General features: G+C 37.2%; 1 protein-coding gene across 4 annotated transcripts in view; it reads left to right on the top strand.

Annotated features, from left to right (window-relative positions):
* Positions 1-24,627, top strand: part of CDH11 (cadherin 11) — a 242,000-nt gene that overhangs the window by 162,697 nt on the left and 54,676 nt on the right. The window contains exon 1 of one of the 4 annotated variants that reach the window (XM_040570709.1): positions 18,801-19,032. The exons of the other annotated variants lie outside the window; for them this stretch is intronic. The gene's annotated coding sequence lies outside the window, so the exon portion shown is untranslated. Of the gene's footprint in view, positions 1-18,800; positions 19,033-24,627 lie in introns of those variants that run through there. 4 annotated transcript variants of the gene reach the window in all.

The raw sequence follows: 24,627 nt of genomic DNA, 5'->3' as shown, positions 1-24,627 counted from the left end.
AGGTCTAGTTTGGGCCTTCATGCCTTAACACACACAACGTTTTTCTAGCATATTTCTTAGTCTACTACGCTATAGGAAACAAGTTTGTGACTGTACTTCTAAAGCAGTTCTTCCTCTTGCAGAACAGAAAAAAAAAAAAAAAGTTACAGAACAAAGAACTACATCTTCAATAAAAGAACTGGAAATTCTTTAAGAATATTAACTAAATGGCACCTTTCCTCCTGCAGATTCTTGTTCTTAGGCCCTGAAATGGGATTATTATTTTTTTCTTTTTTTAAACCTCAGCCTTGCACTAGAACATCAGGGAATGATCATGGGCAGAATGTACTATTTATAGACCACTCTACACCAGCTTCAACTTTGCTAAAATTTTAAGTGTTGTCCGTCCAAAAAAATCACTAAGAACTAGATTACTTCATTACCAGAGAAGCTGCTACAATAGAGTATATCAAGAGATAAGTCATTGCGATTCATCAGCACAGTTTGAGAAGGAAATATGTATGGAAATGGATGACCGAGACACAGAACAATCAAATTACATTTTCTTTTGCATAACAATGTGGGGAAACTACAAAGATTTGAACCGTTTTTGTGATTCATCTGATCAAATGCTTTAAATTATATTATATGATTTCAACTTCAATTAATACGCCATTTTGACAAAATTTGACATACTTAATTCAATTTAGTGTAAGTAACATACGTGAAGTTCAGAGTTGCAGTAGTTTGAGACTAAATTTTTTGTTTTCTGCAAATGCTGTAACTAAAGAAAGCAAGTATAAGTTAAATATTTTTATTGCTGAGATTTCTACAATAATCTCAGAAGTTATTTCTAGCACAGACACCACAGAAATTTAAAGCAACTCCAAACTTAAAACTATTGCCTGCCCTTTCTTGGTGAGCCCCCTAAAATGACTTTGAATCCATTTTGTGCGCTGGACATTCAGCGAAATATCTTCAGTGTGTGAGAAACAGAGGTCTCATCTGGAATCAATTAATTTGAAACAGTTTAGGAACATACTTTCTAGACTTTTCTTTTTTCTTTTTTTAGTGCCTGAGTTTTTCTGTGAGTATTTATAAGCTAAAAACCTGTCTGCAATTTGCTGTGCTGTACCCATTTGTTTTAAAACAGCACTTCAGTTTTCAGGTCCCTTTGCTGGGCCCTACCCAAAGCTTAGGGAAGCAGAGGGAGGAGAGATGGCCATTGGCTTCTCTTTGTGCATGGGAATCACGAGGACTTAGTTTACACTTAAGTCTTGTAATTTTGTCACATAGGTTTTTTTGTTTGTTTGTTTGTTTGTATATATATATATATATATATATATATATATATACTTTATCCCTTAACGGTTAAGGAACATCGTCGAATACTCCTAAAGCTCCTTCACGGTCCGTGAGGAGAAGCTGCCGTCCTGCGTCGCGCTCCGGGTGCCGAGGCGCAGGAAGGAGGGCGGCACAGCGCCGTGCCCGGCCCGCTCGCCCCTCACCGCCCCCGCTGCCCTCACGGCACCCGGGGGGGCTCCGGCCGCGGCCGGGGCTCGGCGGCGGGGCCTGGCGGGCGCCAGGGGGCGCTGCCGCTCTTCGCTGCCTCGCCGCCGCCTTCCGGGGCGCGCTGAGCGGCGGGGCCGGGGTGCGGCCTGGGGGCGGCCCGGGCTGAGGCGCGGCACCGGGGGCGGCGGCTCGGCGAGAGGCAAACAGCCTCGCTCCCCTCCGCGGCTGTTCAGGGGTTCGCCGCCCCTCTCTGCCTTTCTCAACGGGGATGTCAGCTCCCGCTATGCCAAGAGCAGTTTAAGATAGAAAAAATGATACGGTGAAACAACAATTTTTGCTTTCGACAATGTTATCGGGGCTTGAGATATACTATATAGCCATCTTGGATAGTAGAAGGGCACGTTAGGCCAAAGTGGCCTAATTTTACCTAGGTAAAATTTTACCTAGGAGCTCACAACAGACAAACTGCAGTACGTTAGCCCAAGTCATTTCCCAGTATCTTCTAGCACCTTGGAATAAGAAATTGTTACAGCCCATCATTGCACATGCTGACCAGAAAGGACGTACATAACGGTAGATTTGAAGTGACTGCAGGTCAAACAGAGCCTCATTTCCACCTGTCCTGGTCTCACATTCTTCCCTAGATATCCACATCAGGCAGGAGGCCAGGGTTTGACTCAGACCAGTCAAATTCCTGTGTATAAGAGATATAACCTACTCGTGACAGGGTGCATGCAGAGTTTTACATTATATTATTTCCACTTGGACAAATAAGGAACCAAAGAAGCTAATGTGTCTAACAGAAATCATTATCCATGATTTTGATGCCAAAAATGGGGAAGATGTTGCCTTAATTGTACTATTTTCTGTTAGTCACCTGATTTTAGATATTAGTTAAGAATTATTTTACAGTAGCAGCTCTTTGTGAGAGAGTTAGTAACTACAGCACTGGAAATGAGCACCGCTTTGCTGAGGAGCGCTGTGGTGTGAAGAGCAACCTGAGACCCATTAGCTGCCCATCCTCTGCTGTGCTCCGAGGCAGGGAGCATCCTTTATTCTGTTAGATGCTCTCAAGGTGGGTGGAAAAGTCAGAGCTGCCAGTCATGTCTGAGGCCCTCCGCGGAACATTACGCATCACTGGAACATTAGCAGTGCCTCACAGGCCAGCAGGAATTCAGAGACGAATATCTGGAGCAGCCAGCCCCTGCTGCTAAGCAGTGCCCTTGGGGAAGGAGACATTAGGGCTAATTTTGCTTGACAAAGGCAGAAGGCCTTCTTCCATAACTGCTTGGGTGGTGTGGTGGCTTTCAGACATCCCAGTCCCACTGAGCTCTGTTGGCTCCATGAGCCATAATTTAGTTCTTCAATTTTAAAGTGCTGGCTTAAGCAAATTCTAAGAGGGTTTTGTGCTTTTTTCACCAAAGTCTGGCAATGAGTAAGAGCCCTCTCCCTTCTGAATCAGCAAGGGTTCATCAGAATTGTTAATTGTAATGCAATGGCAGGCAGAGTTGGAGTAGCAGAAATCAATGTAAATGGATTAAAAGAAAAGGACTGAGTAACTGAATGTAAAAGAGGAGCCAGGTTTTTCCAGAGTGATTGGTGAACAAAGCTGCAATAGGTTTCCAAGTATAATTTATTATTATAATAATGTTTTAATAGTTCATCAACAGATAGACAGTAGCCACATTATAGGCAAACTGACATAAAATACAATTGTGGATCATGAAGTCTTGAAGTAGGCAAAATCGAACAGAACTTTGATACATGAATGTGAGTGGTAGGAAATGCCTATCTAGACAGTAATTACACTCAATCTTTCATGTAAGTGTATTGGTATGGTCTGAGACTTTCCACTGAACTCGCAATGATTGCATGGAGACACAGGCTCATATATGCAAAGACCAGAGTGATGAGCAGAAAGAATTACATTCAATAACCCTTTAAAACACAAGTCACAGAATTTTCATTGTGAACTTGATGGCCCCAAGAATTTAGGTCCCTTACATTCCACGTTTGTACAGTGTACTAGTGCAAGCTTTGCTACCGTACCAGCATGCATTGTTACTACCCCTTAGCTTGAAAACAGCCTGACTTAGATGGTTGTGCACAGCTTTGTTCTTCACTTCTGTCTTCACACTAGTAAGTGGGGTAGAAATTAAATTTATGGTGTACTCACTTGCAGCTCCTGTTCCTTGTCACACGAGCTCCTAATCATACAGAGTCTATGCTAGCTTGGTAAGCTAAAAAAGTTCCTTAATGTCAGTCACATTGAAGAGCTCTTTCTTCTGCACTGTGTTTTAGTATTCTTCATTTTATACAGTGTTATCATCAGATATTCCATTACATTTAAGGTTAAACTGATGCCATAGAAACTCTGGTTCAACATAATTTTTATCCCAGTGAGGCTGCTGATATATATTTTAAAATAAAATAAAACTTCAGAAACATATTAATTGGTCTCAGTGGTTAAGTTAAATAGTTAAATACATGCATACATATCATTCTGCCAAAGATAAGTCATTAGTTCAATATAAACCAGAAATGATAGCTCTATTTGAATCAGGAGACTAAACCCTATTTCCATTAATGCTAACTGTTTTATTAATACATGCATGTGTCGGCATTGAGTCATAAATTTAAATGGTCTGTCCCTTCTTGATTTAAAGTAATTATCTCAAATATCTTGGCGGCTGAATGAATAACTATGTGACTCCTTTCATCTTTTATCAACTAACCTTTTTTTCTTTTGTATGTAGACTTTGTAAGGCAAACAAAAGAAACAGAGTTTTTGCAAAGTTGGCCAGCATTTGATATTTGAATACTAGAAACAAAAATTTAAGTATAGAACAGAATACCTTGTAACTGTACCAGCTCGCAGGTAAGGTTCCTTGGATCCTTTTTAGAGCTACTTAGTTACATACCCTTGTGTACATATCTGCAACTTATGTGCGCTTCATGCACATCTATTTTCATTTCACATGTGTATATTTTAAATTATTTTTGTGGGTTACTAGAGAATTTTAAGCAAGGCAACAGGTTAAAAAAAAATCCCAACTTAAATTATGACACTCAGAAAGTTTATACCTAATTCTTGAAATTAATAATTTTATCTGAGATAAATCTTGATGTAAATGTAGGACTTCAAATGGTGTTTAACCAATAAAAAGAACAACTGGTCTCATTAGCATTAGAAAAAACACTTGACATTTTAAGATAAATTCTTGTACTTTTCAGAGCAGTGATTTCAACAAGTAGTCCTTCCTTTCAGTGGACTCAACCATATATTGACTGTAGTTAACTGTCTCGAAGTATTGCTCAGTTCATTTTAGACCAACAGTCAAGACAAGGTTTCAGTGCATTGTACAGGGTACTTTCTAGTCAGAGCTGAAATGTCTGTAAGCTTTCTCTGAGGAATGACCAATATTAACACAGTTGAGTGCTGCCTGGTTAGTTCAGTAGGTGCAGCACACTGATCAGAACTTCCAGTTTCATATTGCATGCAACCATCACTAACTACAGAGACGACCACTCTGATGTCACTGAAGAATCACTCAAACTTTTACCCAATGCATACAGTGATCAGATATTTTTAAAGATAGCTTCTTCCCATTCTCTTTCAGCATGTTTACTTGCAATTGAAATTTCAGTGAAGTTCTTTAACATTTCACATTAGTGAAAGTTACTGTTCATTCACAGTTTCGAATACAATTTCTCCCAGACATAAGAGGTTCCAAAATTTTGAAAAGCAGCTGCATAATAATTTTATTTGGGGCCCTGATTCAAATAGAAGACTTTGTCCATTACTGATTGTTGCCATTTTATTTGTTCCTATTCCAGTTATAGCCAGTATAGCTCAGAGAATATGGCTGATTAGTATGCATTTTGATTCTTTTTAGCACGGTTGTAATTTACATAGCATTTCTTTTTCTAAAGCAAGAATGAAATGTAGCAGGCATTGGCATTTACATACAAACAATTTATCCATTTACATACAAAAGGGCTGATTAGGTAGCAAGATGAGTAACTGGAGGTCACACTTAGGATGGTCATTAATGTTCCTTCTGTCCTTAAAATTGTGGATTTCTCAATATTGATATGAAAAAAAAAAGTTCATAAACTATAAATATGTGGTCAAGTTCCAAGTATTAAATTTGACGCTCTTCTATGTGATTTTCCACGGTGCAGTCTTTTGCCATATCCTTGTATTGAAGCTAGCTTGAGATGATCCCTTCCTCAGTTACATTCCCAGTTCTGTACTGCAGTTCACATTCTGTTCATCTGTGCAAGGTTGATTTGGAGATCTCACAGCTAACTAGGGCATCTGCATGATCTGGACTAAAATAAAACATGCACAGTCTTTAAGGTTAATGTCTATATGACCTTGGTAAGATTGAACCTGTGCTCCTAGGCATTGCGTAGTTCCTGGTTTCTCAGGTTCCAGCATCATCTCCTTGAGTTTATTGATCTTGCTTATGTTTAGATGATATTTCTCATGCCTCACTTTATTAGCTTCCATTCCCCCTTTACAGTATGTAATCTAATACTCTGTGAACTTCTCACCCTCAAAGTTTCCCACTTTTCAATGCCAGCTTTGCCCTGCTCTCCCATCACTTCCATTTTATCAGGTACAGTGGACTCTACTTTTCTAGTGTTCTTTTCTCCCCCCATTTTTCACCTTCACTGAACTACCCTCCTCATCCTCAAATGTGAAGAAATCTTCTGATTGAGTGGGTCAAGATAATCCAACACTTACCTTCTCCTTTGACTGTTACTGCTACCTGAATTAAATGAGGACCTCCCATTCCTAGCCTGCAATGTAATAAAACCCCCCTCACTATGGTCTTGTAGATGCTATTGTCCAGTTACATTCTGCACGCATTACTTTTTTTTTTTTTTTTTTTTTTAAGTCCATATGCAGGTATAATGCTGAACTACTGAGAGCAGTTAGATATGATAAAAAATTCTTGGTACATTCAGTGGCTTCCTATATATTTACTTCATTACCAACCAAAGTCTGAGGTGGTATTGGTGCTATTTGCGTGGTATTAAGGCAATCTTATGAAAAAGAAAATGGCAACCAGCTTCTTTAGAGCATTTATCTATATATGCAGATGTTGTATGTAACTAGGACACGATGAACTCCATTGAAAAAGGAAACACAAAGATTTACTCCATGCTACAGTGCTGTGCTATGATTCTACAGTGTCACAACTTAATGGATGGCTGCTGGCCTAGTCTTTGAAAGGAGAAATCAAAGCACTTACTGCAACTCAGAAGTAAAACTATAAAATTATAATCTTCTAATTTGTTTTGAATGGCATTGAGTTGACATTGAGTACCACCTTACTGTACCCTTCAGTATGTATTAATACATGGAGAAAGCAATGGCAATGCCCTCTTTATTTAATATATCCTCAAAATTTTGTTGTTATTGTTAGCAGACTTTCAAAAATTACTTCTATGACCAGACGTGTTTAAACTATATATTTGACATTTATACTTTGCTGGTTGAAATTCTGTCTGGTCATCCTGAAATAAAGCAGAGAAACTGTATTGGAATCCATGAGGTTATTCAATTTATATTGCTATTGAACAATGACCTTCATATGGAGATTCAAACTAGTTTTGGTTATTACATTAACTAAGTTTTAAGCAGAACTTGCGTGGAGGTGTGGATTTCATGGCTAAGGCAGTTTTTAATCATACCTGCATTAGAAATGCCATCTATACACCATCATATGTAAGAAATTGCACTAATATTGGTTTAATTATCCAATCAAATTGAACAAGGAATGAGTTTGGCTGAAATAATCAAGTCTATAGAGAAAGTGCCAGCTCTGATACTTACCAAGATTTGACAGTTGCTTGTTGTCATGCCCTTGGCTTCTTTTATGTTTAGCAGGAGGTCAGAAAGTATGCTAGCTGTAATTGCTGCCTTCATAAGATTCTGTAGGCCATCTTCTGCAGCAGACTTGAACCAGATTGTCTACGTGTATCAGATTTCGATGAGCTGGGTACAAATCTCTATTTTGTTCTCACAGCCATTAAGTCCTGTTTCTGACTATCACCATATACAGTCTGTGGAACAACTTAGACTTCATGATATTTCCTTGCAGAAATAAAAGACTAGTAAGTTATTTCTTGAAAGCTATATATAATGGGAAACCTTACAAAAATTGGACTTAAAAAAAAAAAAAAAACAAGACAAAAAAACAGGCCATTGATACCGTGAACTTTATTATGAAAATAAAGTAATGTAAATGAAATTAATAATGTGTACAAAAGATTTTCTGGTGTTGTTAAATCATTTTGTCTACTGGAAAAGAAAAGAACATTGTTGCCCAAAGGTATACCCCATCTGGAAATTAAATCCATTTTTACTAGAAATGAAATCATTCAAAGTAAACGGCAGAAAAGCTTGTGTTTTAACTGTTTCCATGTGGTTAAAAGTAGATGATATTTAACCCACAAATGCCTCAGGCACTTTATTACTTCGAGTTAATGAATGCTAATTGTTTATTGAATTGGAGATCAGCAACTCCTCCTTTTCATGGTTTTCCATAATGTTACAAGGAGTATTTTAAGTCAGATATGAAGCAGCTCTAGTGACTTAATGTGGGGAAAAAAAAAAGATGAATTTTTATACACATAACTTCCTTTCTCATTTATATTAATTGATTATTCACATCTCCACTTTGGGCTTTATAAAAGGCCCCCAGCTTTATTTTCCAACAAATTAGAAACATACCAAGTTTTAAATAACATATCAAGTGTTTTAAACGTAAAGACATGAATTTCTATCTACATCCTCATGCCCCAAAATAATTTGTTATCTTTAGTAAACCAGGCATATTCATTATGCCTCCTTAATCCTGTATCCTTACGAATTGAGATGTCAGTCTGAATGACAGGAATGCTTTTCACAGCTGTGCCTTGAAGGATAGACACCTTTCTGCCATGGACTATACCAGAAAAACTCCCATTGCAAAACAGTTCTTGCATGGTTCTCAGTAGTCCCATGAAGTCACTTCCATAAAATCCATGGAACTGTTGCTAAGATTAGGTGCATATATGTTGCTGAAGCTTTATAGGGAACTGACTAAGAGATCCCTATACATTAATTATGCCTTCTAATTACACACTTTTAGTAACCTCCCCATGTCCCAGAAGAATCCTGGAATGAATGAAGAGGAGCATAATTCCTCATTTATGGAGAGGAATCCTTTCTAGCTCAGTAATCACATTCAAGATTACAAGTCAGCTGAGAGGACAGCATCAGGACTTGTTTCTAGTTTCTCTTCAGTTTTACAGGACTTCTGCTTGTTAGTGGCAAAGGTGACTTCATCCACTTGCTTGCATTTGAGGATGGGAAAAAATGAAAACCTTAAATCTGTGTGTTTGTTTTTCCTATTTTAAGAGTGTTCTTTCACCTGACAAGATGATTGTGTGCCCACTCATGCTCCTTTTGGGGGAAATACTTGGAAAGCATTGAGTGTGATGAAAACTCTTGTATTACAAAGGCAAAACCCCTTGTTCTCAGAAGTTTTTTAGAAGTTCTTAGCGATACGCCATCTGAAGAGCAGCCTCCAAAGTATAATAGTAAGGTAAATTAACTTGGCTGAAAAATATTTGCAGCTTGTTTCAGAAGGGGAGTTCCAGCCTTTCAATAAATGTTCCATGAAGATCCTATTGGATTTAATATATTCATTGCATTTCCTATTGGAGCAACATTTCCAAATGATATTGTGGTGTTCACTGTGAAATGCCAAAACATTGCGAAAAACTGCTACTAGTGGCAAAAGGGTTAAACAACATATGGGCTAGTTGTCTGTCTGGAGCTTCAAACAGCCACGTTCTACATCAAAAAGGGACTGCAGTAACTCCTTGATCAAAGCTCAGGTAATTTAATTATTTGCCTTCATGAATCAAGGGGTCCTTGAACAAGCTCAGGATGTCTAGATATTAGAATATGGGAAATTTATTGTTTCACTCCTTCTAATATTCCAACATCAAAGAGAGTTTTTTCCTACAAACAAAGCAGTCTGAAGTCAAAGAACTCAAGCAAAAACTAGCGTGGAGAGCTTCAGTTTCGTAGGAGTTTTGTGAGCTGAAAATTAAGCTGATTCCTATGGGGTGAGATATTTACCACTGCGATTCTTTGTGTTTATTTTACATAACTAGATATCTGTACTGAAACTTGCAAACTGAAATGCTTAGCTCCTATTTCTGTAAGCTCACTTAGTTGATATTCTTTTTCCTCTTTTTCAATTTTACATGACTTTCCATGTTTTGCTTTGCAAATCTCTGTTTACCAAGCTCTAAGTGGCTCCTTGACCACATCGTGCTTTGAGATTCAAATTGGCACAATGTACTGCAAACTGTGTACCCTAATGCTGAGGGGAGTTCTTAGCCAGTTCCTCCAGCACTTGCAGCCAAAAAGCAGAAGGATTTTAGGGTGGCAACAGATGTCTGTGGTCTGAAGGAGCAGGACTCAATCCCATGCACTCCCTGTACTTCTCACCATCGATGGCAGTTTTGTTTGTTCAGGATTAATAGGGGAAAAATCAGTTGGCTTTTTTAAAATGCTAAACATAGCAGAGATGTGCACGCTGATACAAGAACAGATTCTCAGCCTGCAAAAACAAATGTCTCTTTATTCCTTGGAAAGATTCCTTTGTAATTTTCCCTTTTATTTTTATGCTTGCACTTTCTTCTTTTCCTTGGCCAGACTTTCTTTCACAGCTGGGGCGCATCCCTCTTTTTTCCATGTTCGTGGACAAAGCATAACATACTAATATGTCATGGTAAGTGCCAGTCTCGGTGTGTGAATTGTATGTTTATCTGCTATATCATTTCTGCATAAAAGCTTTCTCATTGCTTGTGTTTTCCTGATTTTGTATGTGTATATTCATGACCTGCAACAGTGCTGTATGTCAAACTGCTCTTGCAGCTAGTGAGATGTCTTTGTGCAGAGTACTTCCTTATATCTTAGCAGGGAGCAGAAATAAAGTAGTGGGAGACAAGTCAGTAGAGACAGGAAACAAATGCAGTCTCTACATGTGGTGACAAATGTTTCCGAGAATGATAAGTAAGTTATATAAATAGAAAGAAAATAAAATGGGTTGGCGCATCCCATCTTCTCGTATTTACCTGTGAAATAATAAGTGTCTCAGATTTCTAATACTGTGGATCCTTTTGCAAATGAAAATGTATCTTTGAAAAAATGCCATGGAAATTTTTGTTGAGCAAAAGGAAGGCAAAATGCAAAATTATTTTAAACAATCTAATTATCTCACGTAACACACTAAATAGTGAAGACAATTTAACTTATGCCATATTCTTCATGTCATTGCCATGCTGGTGAAGAGTTCCACAATGTATTTTGTTTAACTGGTGACATGATGCTTGGAGTGACATGCTCCTCAGTTTAGTGTGAAGGTGTTGTAATCTACTTCGCATATTGGCGCACTGTAAAACAGCTCTATCAGCTGCATGCACTGCAGTTCCTTACAATAAGATTGCAGAATGAAGTGCTCAGTCGTAAAGACACTCCAAATTCCTACCAGACTTCACAAGTAATTCTGTTACTGGAAGAATTACCTTGTTTCTGTGAAACTTTTGCAACCAGACTAATTTTTAGTTTCTTCAGCTTGAATGGAAAACTTTCTTTTAACCTTGAAAGACCTTGCTTTTCATTTCAATTAACTAAATATGTTCAAATTATTAACGTGATAGTCTCATTCAATATTTTCCAGGAGATCAGCCAATAGAAAGGTGATTATTTAGCTCAAAGTGAAGTTGGTTGGTATCACAACAAATCTATGGTAGCATCCAAGGCAATAATATAGTCAAAACCAGTCAGTTTTGCCAAAGTTTTACCTGTATATGCACACATATATATATATACATGTGCACATGCACACTTATTGAATGTCTATCATAGTCTTACTGCAAAATCTTTGTTACTAAGCAGGACTGCATGCATGAGTTTATGGAAGCTTTAATTTCTGCCATGTAAACTATATTGTGGTGTGAGTGGTAACATTTGCTTGTGAATGATGTAGTGACAGTGCACATGCCTGTGCCATTACCAGAGGAGGAGGAATTGATTAGCAATAACACACTTCATTAACACTGCACTTTCTCAATCATTGTAATTGTGGCTCTTCCCCTAAAACATCAAGTGGAACAGGTTTCATTTCAACCAAATCAATCTAATGTGTTAAAATTTACATAATTTCCTCTCATTGCATTTATAGAGCAGCAGGAATTTTAATTTGCATTGTCTGTATAGTCTATAATCAAAGTGTTAAGAGCACAAGGTTTATTCATTATGTATGGCATGTGGTGACAAATTTACATAATAGGCTGCGTCTTGCTGAAATATTCCTCCTTTCCCCACCCCCACCTTTGCAATTTTGGTTATAAATTATTTTCTGTAAACCTGCTAATGCAATTAAACAAGACTTGGAGTTCCGTAGAACATTTATTAGAGAGAAGTATCCTTATAGAAATAAATAAGTAGATAAAATGTCATACTGAAGTGCTAAGGGAAGACATTGACAACTGGACTCTGCGTCCTGATTTCAGGAGAAAGCTGCTCTAAACCCACTGCAGCGTGTTCTGTTGTTGTATACTGGAGGTAAACATTTCCATACTGAATGGAAAGATACCTTTCTGTTTGTCCATTGACAGTTTTTATATAGAGTCTGTGGTTTGAAATTTTTCAAAACTAAGTTAGGTACTGAAAAGCAATTAAGAAATTAAGATGCAGTAAGCATAAATCTCCATTGTTGACTGTTGCTTGCTAAGGTCAACCTTTGTTTTATGAAAATAAAACTGCTTAACAAGATATATTTGAAGGAAGGTCACTGTATTTTAGTAAATAGAGGGAAAAATAGAGGATTTTGGTAACATTTGTAGCAGCTGAAAATACTAGTTAAATGAGGAATGTAATTCGTCCATTGCTTTAGATACACAGGTTCCTCTAAGAAGTGTCACAAATCCAGGCATAGCCTAAGAGTCGTCATTTAGGTCTTTGAACCAGCTGAGATTTTTATAAATGGCATGTGCCGGACAGCTCCCTTCTCCCTTTTACTGCCCAAGTAAGGATGTTCAAGACTAAAATGTAAGAATATACATTTATTTTTATTATACCATGCTATGATATAATGCAAGAGTATAAACGAATATGCTCCATGTTCCAGCATGTACAAAAATTCAAGTCATGCAAGACTTACCTACCTTTGATCAAATAACAGAAGTGCAGAATATATTTAGATACCAAAACTCATGCCAGTAAGAAGCTGTACGGACAGCTGTTTCAGTCTTTTACTGAAACATTCATACAAACATTTTTATTTAAAAATGATTAAATCCTTAATCTGATATTCAGAGTTTAAGACAGACATAGTTTATTGTATGTGAATTGTCTTTTAGTCTATGCTAAGGTAAGCTATGTGTAAGTGGGTGTATTACGTGCATGATGACTTGCATTTTCACGTTATGTAAGTATAGGAACAGACACAAATCTGACTTTTGTGAATGTTTCAATCTCTGTATGAAACTGGAGTTAAACTTTGTTTTATGTAGTAGCTGTTAACATCCAACATGTGCCAATGTACATCTAAACAGTGTTATGCCAATGTAGATGCAACTACTCCATACATTAAAATAAGACTGAATACTATAAATAACTTCACATTACTGTTACTGAAGTTATAAGATTAATACATAGACAGTAAAGTAAAGCTCAGTAGATTTAGAAAGGTGTACAAACAAATGTAAAGTCAGTTAAACTTTGAGAAAGCGAGGAAATCCAAGGAAGGGGAAGACTCATTTAGCAACTGAACTCACCAATAAAAGGGTCCACTAAAGTGATTATGAAGCTGTAACACTGGCCACTTTTTTTTTTTCTTTCAGTTTTTCAGCAGAAGTTACTGTATGTGCTGCACAGTCCTTGAAAATTACCGTCTCATTCTGCTGTCAAGCTCCTCAGACAATGACAGCTTTGCCTTCTTTCCATTTTTTTCTTCCTTGCATTTTTTCCTACCATTTCTTCATATCCATTGAATATTCTGTTTAAAATTCTGCAAGGAGCTATCAAATGGGAGGTTTTACAGCTAGAGGCATATAGCAAGGGCAAGTAATGTAAGAACAGTAGTCTGTTTGCCCAGTCATATTCTCAGAGATAAACAACGTATGTGCTCAGTATTCATATAGTGGACCCATTCTGCTTACACAGGCTGTAGAGAAGGGGGCAGGGGAATGCGCTGCAGTTTTTAAATGACTTCCTTTCTACGCACAGTGTGTGAGAGCTGAGCTTTGCAGAATATTTCTGTCAAATCAAAATCTCGTTTGAACTGCACCTGGTTTTGGACACTGATGTTTCCAAGTGTCAGCACATCTTGCTGTTGATTAAGCATCGGCTGAAAAAATGCCAGTTGGAAATGTCACCAAAGCTCCTCTTTGTTCCTGTCCAGCAAGCGAACTCCTCCCAGCCATCTGGGGGGAGCCTGCCTTTCTGTGTGAGAATGGGTGTTCTCCAAAGCCCAAGAAGTAAAGGGAAAAGATGGAAATATATAAAGAGCTAGGTGCAGCGGCAGTTCATACCAGGTGAGGATGTGCCTTCTCTGCAGAATTGCACCTGGAGGTTAACTGAGCCAAGTGAAGCTCTGTTTACATCTGACACAGGTGAATTAAACTACCAACTTCAGTTTGGGAAATTTCACTTTGTGCAATAACACCTCAGAGTTGGCTTAGTCCTGTTGCTGTGAGCTTTCTAGGAGAAGAAGACCTGCTGCTGAAGTATAAACAGAAGTGCACTCAATCTGCTCTTGCTATGAGAGTAAAATACAATAGTCAAAGCAATATATCTTAACCAGTTCTGCTGGTACAATGTTCAGCAGTGCACCTACTGCTGAGGGTGCTATCATTTATATCCCGTTTCATTCAATTTGATATATAGTTTTTCCTTGTGTGTGGCTTCAGCAGCTGTCATGTAGATAAGACTTAAGCTGGAATCTGTGTTTGTGACACTTTTTATGAATAAGAAAAATGTGTTTTACAACTTGATTCGAGAGATGAAAGAGAAATCAGATAAAATTAAATTGTTTTAGAAGTTTAGCAAATGTCTCTTGAATTGGGTAGAGAACTTGGTCAGTGAGTAAAACAGGATAAAATGTATATTCATCAGTTCAAATAGATTAAGATATTCACTGTAATGCTATGATGCTACAAAAACAAACAAACAAAAAAAACAGGAATGCCTTTTTCTGCAAACAAAATTACAAATTCCCTATTAACTCAATAACTCAGCTCTGTTTGAAAAGGCTATAGGTATTCCAATTAGAGAATTGCCTAAGACTGCTGTAATTAACCTGCCAAGAGGAAGGAGAAGACACTTCCTTTCCAAACTCCTGAGGGATAGCTGGCATCTAGGCATGGGAGCGAGGGAATGGTTCACATTTCTCTGAGATGCTGCAGTTTGGGCAGGATGTAGGCAATCAAATCAGACTCACCAGGATTGGTTTTCAATCTGTATTTTCCTGTATCTGTAACGTGGAATTTTAGAGTATCATCTGCAGGTTTTATGTAACAAACATGTTCTTCTTCCAGTACCAACACCAGTGGTAAAACCTGATTCTCAAGCTCTTGTCTTGTGGCTCATTGTACTTAAAAATTTGAGTTTTGTGTTGCATGTCTAAGTTTGCTATCATATGCATTGAAACCTATCTGCTGCGTTACACGTGATTTTGCTTTGTGAACCTTCCTAAAGTACTTCTATACTGCTTGCCTGAGGTGACCGGAGTCAGTGACCAAGGTCTGGTTGTGTGCTCCTCTTTGTTATTTAGCAGTCAAACCCACTTTGCATAGAGGCAATTTATTTCTTAGTGCTTCTAAAAACGTTAGAAATACTGATGTTGACAGCTTTCAAAGGAAATAGATCAGCTGCACACAGACAAAATATTCTACTAATTTAGCGGTTCTTTCCTTCTTTGATCCCATTTCAGTTTAGGTGCTGTAGAAAAATTCAGTATTTAATAGGTTTTTGGGAAGTTGGTTTTAAATCAGAAAGAGATCAGCAATATGACATTGCAGGCTCCAGAGGAAAAATGAAATGTCATGTAATGGAAATAAGTGCTACAAGTCTTTGTGAGACAACTTCTGTATTTTTTTTTCCAGCATGATTAGATTTTATAAATATCCTACTGTGTACAGGTATGTTCTCATCTCCCCGTCTACCAGTACAGGATGATGGGCTGTCCTCCACTCTCAGATGACAAGCAGCCAGCAGCAATTAATGACAGCACTGGAATTTTTGGCACCTTTTTCACACTGCACTGACTCTCTGCTCACAGGATAATTATCTCTCCGCTTTGCTTTATGTCACTGAATACTGAGAAATTTCCAAATAATTTATTGGTGAAGCTCTGATTTCTCAGTGGTTTTGGGGAAAGGGAACCTTGACTCCAGATGTGACTAACACACATTACTGACTGACGTATTACTGACATCAGTGTCTTGGTTTCTCTTTCCTGAAGTGTTATCAGTGAATTCTGGGCAGGGTATAGCATTGTGATCGGAGATGATAAGCATCTTTATGTATTCTGGATTGAAGCTGAGTATCAAAGGAATCTCTGTACATATTTATGAGGAAGGGGACAGTAATTTTCAGGATAGATGAACATGTTTAAATATAGGCAAAGGGAAAGATCATGGAGGTGGTGTACTTAAAATTTCTGTTTCATGTTAAGTTTTATTCTGCAGCAAGCTATGTTTATGGGCTCCATTGTGAGAACTGAAATAAAAGATAGAGTAAGCAGTGCCAGATCTGGGAAGAACATGGATCTTCTTTGTTCCACATGCACTCTGTCAAATAAAATTTCTTTTTATTCCTCTTGCATTAAAGACAGAGAGAAAATGGATTCTTATTCTTGACTTTTCACCCCCATATTGTTTAGCCTTTCATCTTTTTAGTGTCTGGACCTTTTTTTTAGCTTTTGTCTCTATTGCTCATTTTTAAATATACTAGTACCACAGACTTCCTTTACACATTCTTGAACTCCTTGAACTCAGTAGGATTTTTACTGTCGAATTTTAATGGGTCAGGTCTAAGTATTCAAAGTGCCACGTACAGTGGATTCCCAAAACTCAGTTCAAACTTAGAGCACATTTATTGCAGGGATCTTCTTTTTTATTTTAATTATTATTTTTTTTTTAAACTGTGATTCCACTTACTTCAATCATTATTACGTACTTCAAATTTTGGGGAGTATTAAATGATATGCAGAACACTAAACCGGGTACACAATATGCATCTTATCCTCAGAAGCAAACAGTGTTATAAGTTTTTTGAAGAGGCCATATATTACTGCAAGGAAGCGGAGTGAAGAGGATTGAATTACTTATGCCAGACTATTTACATGGCACTGAGCCTAAGTGGTTGTCAGAAGAGTTTCTCCTGTTGAATGATCAAGATAAAGCTACTAAAGTCCTTCCAACTCATTCAGCTGTACAGGCTTTGATTACCTAAACCTGGACTGAACCTACTAAATCTGTCTGGTTCTTCTGAACTGCAGTCTTTAAATAACTTCCCCCCAGTAGCATCCTGGGGTGAGTTGTTGCTTCTAAAGTCAGTTTGGAAGAAAAACTGTTGGAGTAGGGATCTTCTAGTCAGAGAATACCAAAGCTGTTCTTAAAAGATTCTGATAATAAGGAAGTAGAGAGCAAAATTTAAGTCCACTCAGATTCAGATTTATTTGATGTCCTTAGGTCATTAAAGATGAGCTCTATTTTTCTATATAAAATGACTCTTGTGCTTTTTCAGATTAGATATTACATATTTGTTATAGTCTCATAGAGCCTGAGAAAGCCAAGGGGTGTACATTTGATTAATCGACCTCTTGAAATTCTTAGTCTTGCCTTTACCATTGAAAAAGAAATGTGAAAACTGTTTAAAGTCTATTAGATCACAAGGTGTTCCCTGTATGTTACTTGCTGCTTTCCAGCTTATTGTTTAAGAAGTTCAATACTACTAATTCCATTCTGATTATTTTTCCTCACATTTAAAATGGAGGTAATGTAAATATTTTATTTCTGTGGCAAACTGTTCCTCAAGAATGTGATGAGGATACCACAGAACAAAACAAAATTCAGATAGCTGTGGCTGTAATAGTCTCCCAAGGAACTGTTAAGGCTTTCAAAAGAAAGAACATTAAATCAATACAGTCTAATAATTTCTTACAAATATTTTCTCCATATATTGTGGTATAGAATTCCAATAGATTTTTTCTTATTCTTGAACTGTTATTATTATCTCCAGTTTCTTTTAGAATAATATTACAAGATATCTGTTTCAGTCATAGACCTAGTAGTTGAACTTCTTTATGCAGAAAAGAAAGGGCATTCACTACTTGGAAGTTATTGTTTCTCAGATTCTAAAATAGAAAATCATAAAGCAACACACTTGCTGTGATTTAAAATACTTTCCTTGAAAAAAAAAATTAGATTTTTTAATTCAGAGGAAAATTAATTCGATCTCTTAGTACTCTTAGCAAATGAGTCATGTAAGAGTTTTCAAAGTCAAATGTTTACTTTGATAAGATAGAAGATTGAACTTGAGACGAATTGCTAGCTCCCACATCATGTCAGTTAGACTCGATTGAAACTGGTTTCCAGATTTGTTTTTTGTCTGCCTTTTGTTTCTGTTTAGGACAGAATGTATGGATGTTTACAGACACATTTTTCTCTTTTGATATTTTTTGAGAAGTGCAATATTGTCTAAATCCTGGAGTTGGAATGGGATTTACAATTGTATACAGACATAATGTATGTATGCACACATTTATATTTTAAATGCAAATGTTTAAATGTTACAGTTTAATTTATACTCTAGAGGTAATAGTGGTTAGATACATCAGATGTGTTTTATGGATAAGTACCACAGATCAGTTCATCATTCAGGGTGGAAGAGATGTCAGGAAGTCATATTAGTCCAGCCTCCTGCTTGAACTGAAGTAGGGTCAGCTGCAAGATCAGACAGGGTTGCTCAGGGCTGTACCCCCTGTGGCCTTGCAGAGCTCCAGGGATGGATGTTTTAACGGGGGACGCTGCTCCAAGAGCTGGACTTGGTGAGGGCTCAGCTCTGAAGAGGCCGATGGTGCCTAATGTGATGCAGGTGATGCTGCAGCAGCCAGTGGGCTAGGAGGCCCAGCAAGTCTTTTCCCACCTATCAGTCTGTCCCTGAGCTCTCGGAGTGGCTTTCTGGCCATGGTGCTTCTACAAAGACAATCACAGATCGTGCTTAGCTTTACAATGTGGCTGTTATGTGGTTTCTGCTGCAGAATGCGTTATCAGTGCTTGTACGGCTTTCCTCAGATCGGGGTTGTTCTGGAGACTGTGGCACCGTGTGTGTAGTGGGAGAGTTTTCAGTTTCATTTAACATTGGCAGTAGCTGTTTCTGTTTAGCATGCTGAGTATTAAGAAAAATCCGCTAGATTTGACTGATGGAGCTGCAGAATATAAGAATGGCCTTTACAGGTAAGAGGTCTGAAATTATTTCTTTAGTATTTGTGTCTAGTTTGAGACTGGGATAATAGCAGAAAAATAAATTTGCTTCAAAAGTAAAAGATCTTACATTTTAAAGAAATTAACTCTTCTCTTTAACTATTTCCAAACCTTTTACTCTAAGATTAAGGATTTTTTTTGCAGTTCAGAAATTTAAAGAAAAAAAAAATCCTAGCAAAGAAGGTATGGTTTTGGGCTTGTTCTGCAGTAGAAAGTGTTTGATAATATAGTTATGCCAGGACATCTATATCAATAACAATCCTTATTTCAGGCACAGCATGTGTTGGCAAAGGAGTGCTTTTATCAGTTCGTGAATAAAACTCACATAGCAGAAATGACTCCTCTTTGCCAGCTGAAATATTTCTATTCTCAGTTTTTTTTCTTACACCATTGTGAGTGAAACCATATGTCTCTGGTTGACATAGACTGAACCCACATTTTCAGGGTGCCAGAGAAAGTCCAACATTACTAACTTAGACATCTCTAAAGTTCCTGCTGTTTTTTAAAGGATTATTTTTAATGTCATATTTTTTAAAGAAACACTAATCTCACCAACACAAGAAGGTATCAATGAAAAGGGATTTTACATCCCGTCAAAACCCACAAAAAGGTTAATACAGTACATGGGTTAATGTCACATTTTCTAATCTAGAAGAATTTCATTAAAAATGTGGGTTCTTCTACCGTTGTGGATTGTTTTAATGACTTGTTTTATGGCATTTATCCAGGTCATTCATCTCTTTACACCTCCCCAGATGGCTCTGCCCATCTCTTATGTTTGCACGTGGTTTTAAAAAACAAGAGTCTTCAGGGCTACAGGTCCTACTGTCAAACCAGGAGTAATTTCTTGTCTAAGTAATTTAAAATGTCTGAAGAATTTTCTTACATGTTATATAAAAGCTTTGTGTAGGAGACCCAAAACCTGTGGATGAAACATAGTCTGAATACAGCCAACAGTGGCCTGGAGTTCAGAACGTGTGGAAGGAGTTATTGCTGTGTATACACACTGACATTGTTATCAAAATGAAGCACTTCTTAACTAGGAAATGTCACTAGTAGGTTGCTGGTGGAACATATATGTTATTCATATGCAGTAGGATTCAATTATCAGTGCTTGTGGTTAAGCTGTTTTTCAGGCTTCTGTGTATAAGCTTTTAGGTGTAAAAATATCTACTCCAGACCAGGGGTGTGGTTTTTTGTTTGTTTGTTTGTTTGTTTGTTTGTTTTTCCTTTTCCTTCTCTCTCGTAGTCTGTATTTGCAGGTATAGTTGTTTAGGCAGAGGTAGGACAGAAACTGAAGGAAAAAAGCTCTCAAATCTTTTTGTTACAGATCAGTTTGGATACGTCAACAGCAGTTACATGAGGATAAAACTGTAAAATTGGTACAGCTCTGTTGCTTCTTGCCCACCAAGAAAGCTAGTATTACTGCAGTACACATGGTGTTCTCGCATTTTGCTGCTGTGCAAAAAGCACTTCGTTATTCCAGATAACTGAGAAACTATCAGTGCCAAATTCTTGTGCTTTCAAAATCAGCTGGCTGGTGTTTCTTTAGGTCAGAGCCATCCCCAGTTACAGTTGTCTTACGATGTGTGGGAGCTGCCAAGGAGAAATGAGATGGTGAGGAAGATGTTCAAGTAGAGAAAAGATGCAAATGATGTGAGATACAAATATCAGGAGTATTCCTCTCTATGGAAACCTTTGTGGGTTTATTTCCTCCTCACCATTATTGGTTTATATGCAATGCATCTGTGAGTTTATATTACAGGGATTTGGCACTGTACAAATCAAAATGAAATACAGAGGGTGAGAATCAGCTGATGCTGAATCTTTCCTTTGTCTGCGGGTCAAGGAATGTGCTTGACGAACAGAACAAATTCCTTCCATTAGTATTATCCTTTAGCATGAATTCCTGTTCATATTCTTTTGTTCTTCTTTCCCCAGAAGTCAGATTTAATGAAAATAAGGTGTAGATCTGGTTTCTTCTTAGTGTACATGTGACAGTTCTGGCTGAGTTATATGTGTTCCATGTTTTTGCTACTCCTCTGTGTTTAATAGAATGATTTGAATTTTATTTTTTTGTCACCTGCCCTACATGCAGAAAAACCTATGAACTAAGAAAAACATGTTATTGGTGTTCGGGATCTAAGGATAAGAAGGCAAGTTAGGCCAAAACAGGAAAAAAGTGAACAATTCAGATGCTGGAGAGATATTCAAGGTTTAAAAAATTAACAAATTAAAAGAATATGTAACTTTTTAAGCACATAAAACTAGTTCAGCTTAGAATGAAAGGAGGATGACATTGGCACAGCAACTGAACTGAAGATATGCTAGTAATGGTGTTTGGGCTATGTAGAAAAGGTTGTGTCCCTCTCAGAGATACAGTCAGTCTAATCTTTCTTCCTTTCAACTGAGCCTGGTTAATCCTTAGCTCTTGTTAAACACAAAGGTTACAAGGTGTTTTATCACAAGCCAAAAATTACCTGAGGATAGTCTGAACTGAAGCTATTACTGAACACGTGCTGGCACTTTATGCAAGACAGTAGAAAAGGTTAATATCTATTTAGTGAATTGGAGGTCTTCCTTCCCAAGACCAGGAAGAAATTAGGCTTGAACTATATCCAATTTATTTGGGGTTGTAATAAATAGTCATAACAGAAGACAAAGTGTTCCAAATAAGAATACGGGCATCCCTGATCGGCTAACATCTATCTTGTCAGGATCGGAGCCAGTACTAGTAATATGTCAGAATGGCTTGATCATTTAAAAATTCTAGTGGTGAGTTGAACTTGTGCTTGGCTTCTCTACTTTTCCCTAATTTCATGGGACTGAGCTTTGGGAAGAGAGCAGATGTCTTTGGAATAGTTTCCATCGTTTTTTTTTTTTTTTTTTTTTTTTTTTTTTTCAGTAAAACAAAGACATTTATACTGTTGGATAATAAAAATAAGAGTTGCTTGAACCAATATATTTTATTAGATCTAATATAACTGGAAAATTATCTTGATCAAATCTGTATTTCAGCCCAAGTGATGGGAATTACTAAGCCTCACTTGTGATGTTTTTGATTGAGGCAGCCACCAGGTTGCTAATTGTAGCTAATTATTGCTGAAAATTGGGCTACAGTTTATTTTAGATTTGACAATATCCAGAAGTGTTGGGCATTCAACTGGATGTAGATAATAGGAAATTCTAACTGTGGTTATTACAGTTATCCTAACAGATGCTCCTAATTTGCCATTGAATCATGATAATATATTGTCCTTTCCTCATAATTTCTAATTATAAATTAAAATTAAGCAAATGGATGTAACACTTAATCTCATATGTGCTTGAGCTTTGCATTTTTAATTATGACACTTCTCAGTAGCTACATATCTCCATGGTATCTGGCTCACAACATATATCAGCCGTGGTAGGAAAAGTTGAAGCTGAAGTAAGCACACATCGTGCCACTGAGAGTCTTCCTTTAAAAAATCTTGGGATGTTTATTATGAATAGTTGAAATGAAAATTAACAGCTAGAGAAGCTTTACAAGAATCTGGAATTAGCCAGGCCATTTTATATTTCATAGACCTTCATAGAAATGAAAAATGTGAACCAATACAGTACAACTGTTTCTGGGATTTGGGATTGGGCATGGTCTCGTTAACAATGATAGTGTATGGGAGCACGTTCAGCTGAGAGGAGTGTGTTAAAAGAGCAAAGCAATTGGAGCAAACCCTGCCAAAGAGGTAGCTTTGCTGGATGGGAGTTGCTACAAGTAGTTGAAGCACTCTCTCATGCTGAGCTGGTGTAGGAATACAAATATTGACCAAAGAATAATACGGAACTGCAGGAGCTGAAAATGTGGCTATGTGTTATGAGTTTAAATTGATCTTCAAGTTTGTTTTGTCTTCATGTTTGTGCAGAAGGCAGTATGCTTTTGGTGACTTTCAGAAACAGTTGCAGGGTTTTAAAAGTGAAAAAAAAAATCATTAATAAATATTGATTTCATCAAAAGAATGGATAATATGGTAAGGCACAAACAAGTAGCTGCCAAGAACATTTATTTTACTGGCTTCCATTCATTTCAGCTGGATTACATCAGGCCTAAAGAGAATAATATTAAACCACATCAACTTAATTTTCATCTGCTTATTCTAGAATTGTATCTTTTAATGAGGTATTATGAAATCATTTAATACAGAAACTTTTTGTGTATATATAGTTGAGATTTTGAAGTATTTTTTTTTTGTAAGAGGATATTTAATTTGTTGCAAATAATTCATTAAATGAGGGTCTTCTTGCTCTTCCACTTGTGATAGTCATATTCTAATGCATTCATTGAAAATGAGTTAATTTCAGCAAAATATTCAACAAACACTTATGTATATCACCAGCTTTCCTCATCTCAGTATACTTTTTGCACAATGCCCCTAACATGTATTTTTATCAGGATTGTATTTTATTCTGATAAATTCTGTGACCCATTTGATGCGTTTTGAGCTGTATTGATGGGATATACAAGCAATATGATAAACTTCAGTTCCCTAAATGGATAAGTGTAGTTCTTTGAATTAGGTTTCTGACATGAATATTAGCAATTACAAGTTGAAAGTCTGCTGTGAATAGTTACTTAAAATATGCTGTTTCAGCAAACATGCTTGATCATCTGAATTCAGGGAAATATTTGCAGAAACAGAATCTGAAAGCGCATGAATCTGATCAAAAAGATTTAATATGAAATGAATATTTATAGATACATTGGCAATATTTGCATAGCTTTTATAATTGCTCATGGGTGTATCAGTGTCTTCAATTTCTTATCACATGAAAGAAGAATGAACAGCTACTGGTAAGTAGCTAAATACAGACACAGACTCTTTGCTGATTTCAGATTGTTGGAATTAAATTCTCCTCAATATAGCTGATAGCTAGAACTGTATCCAAGGGAGTCCAAGGCACAACTGCTGATCTTTGTAAGACAAAGACTTGCAGTAGTGAAACCCGTGATAAATAGCACTGGTTCTGCAGTACAACGTGGGGCATGCAGTTGTGCTAGTGCAGACCAGCTTCCCTGGCTCCCCGCAGCAGCCTCAGCAGCCTGCCCACCTGGGCATTGTGCTGCATGCTGCTCTCAGCCTGAACGTGTGAGAAAACCCTTAGCATACCACTGTGATCCTACAAGAATTTGTCACTCCTAAAGGATTCCTCAACTCAGTAGTCTTGCAGTTTCATACCAAACACTGTTATTTTTTGTGTTTATTTATGTTTTGTACAGAACCAGTACTGAACCCATCTTTTTATTATTATTATTGTTATTATATTATTTCCTTGAAAAAAGGCTTTGATTTGTAGACTCAAGAATCCATTGTTTGTCTTAAACAAAGTTAAAAAATGGACCTGTGTGTTTTGCCTTCTATCATAATGTTGGCAGGAAGGTGACTTTAATGCCAGGTGCTTGTACAAAAAATTCGTTCCAATTCCCTGCTTTAATTGCTTTACAGCCCTGCCACTGAAGGCAATGAAAAGTTTGCAGTTAAATCTTCCTGCCGCTCTTTGAATACATAAAACTTATTTTTAACCTCTTAG

Source organism: Cygnus olor, chromosome 12 (assembly GCF_009769625.2).
Source record: "Cygnus olor isolate bCygOlo1 chromosome 12, bCygOlo1.pri.v2, whole genome shotgun sequence".
Classification (NCBI taxonomy): domain Eukaryota; kingdom Metazoa; phylum Chordata; class Aves; order Anseriformes; family Anatidae; genus Cygnus; species Cygnus olor.
Note: the sequence above shows the minus strand (reverse complement) of the source record. Positions and strands in the feature narration are given on the sequence as shown.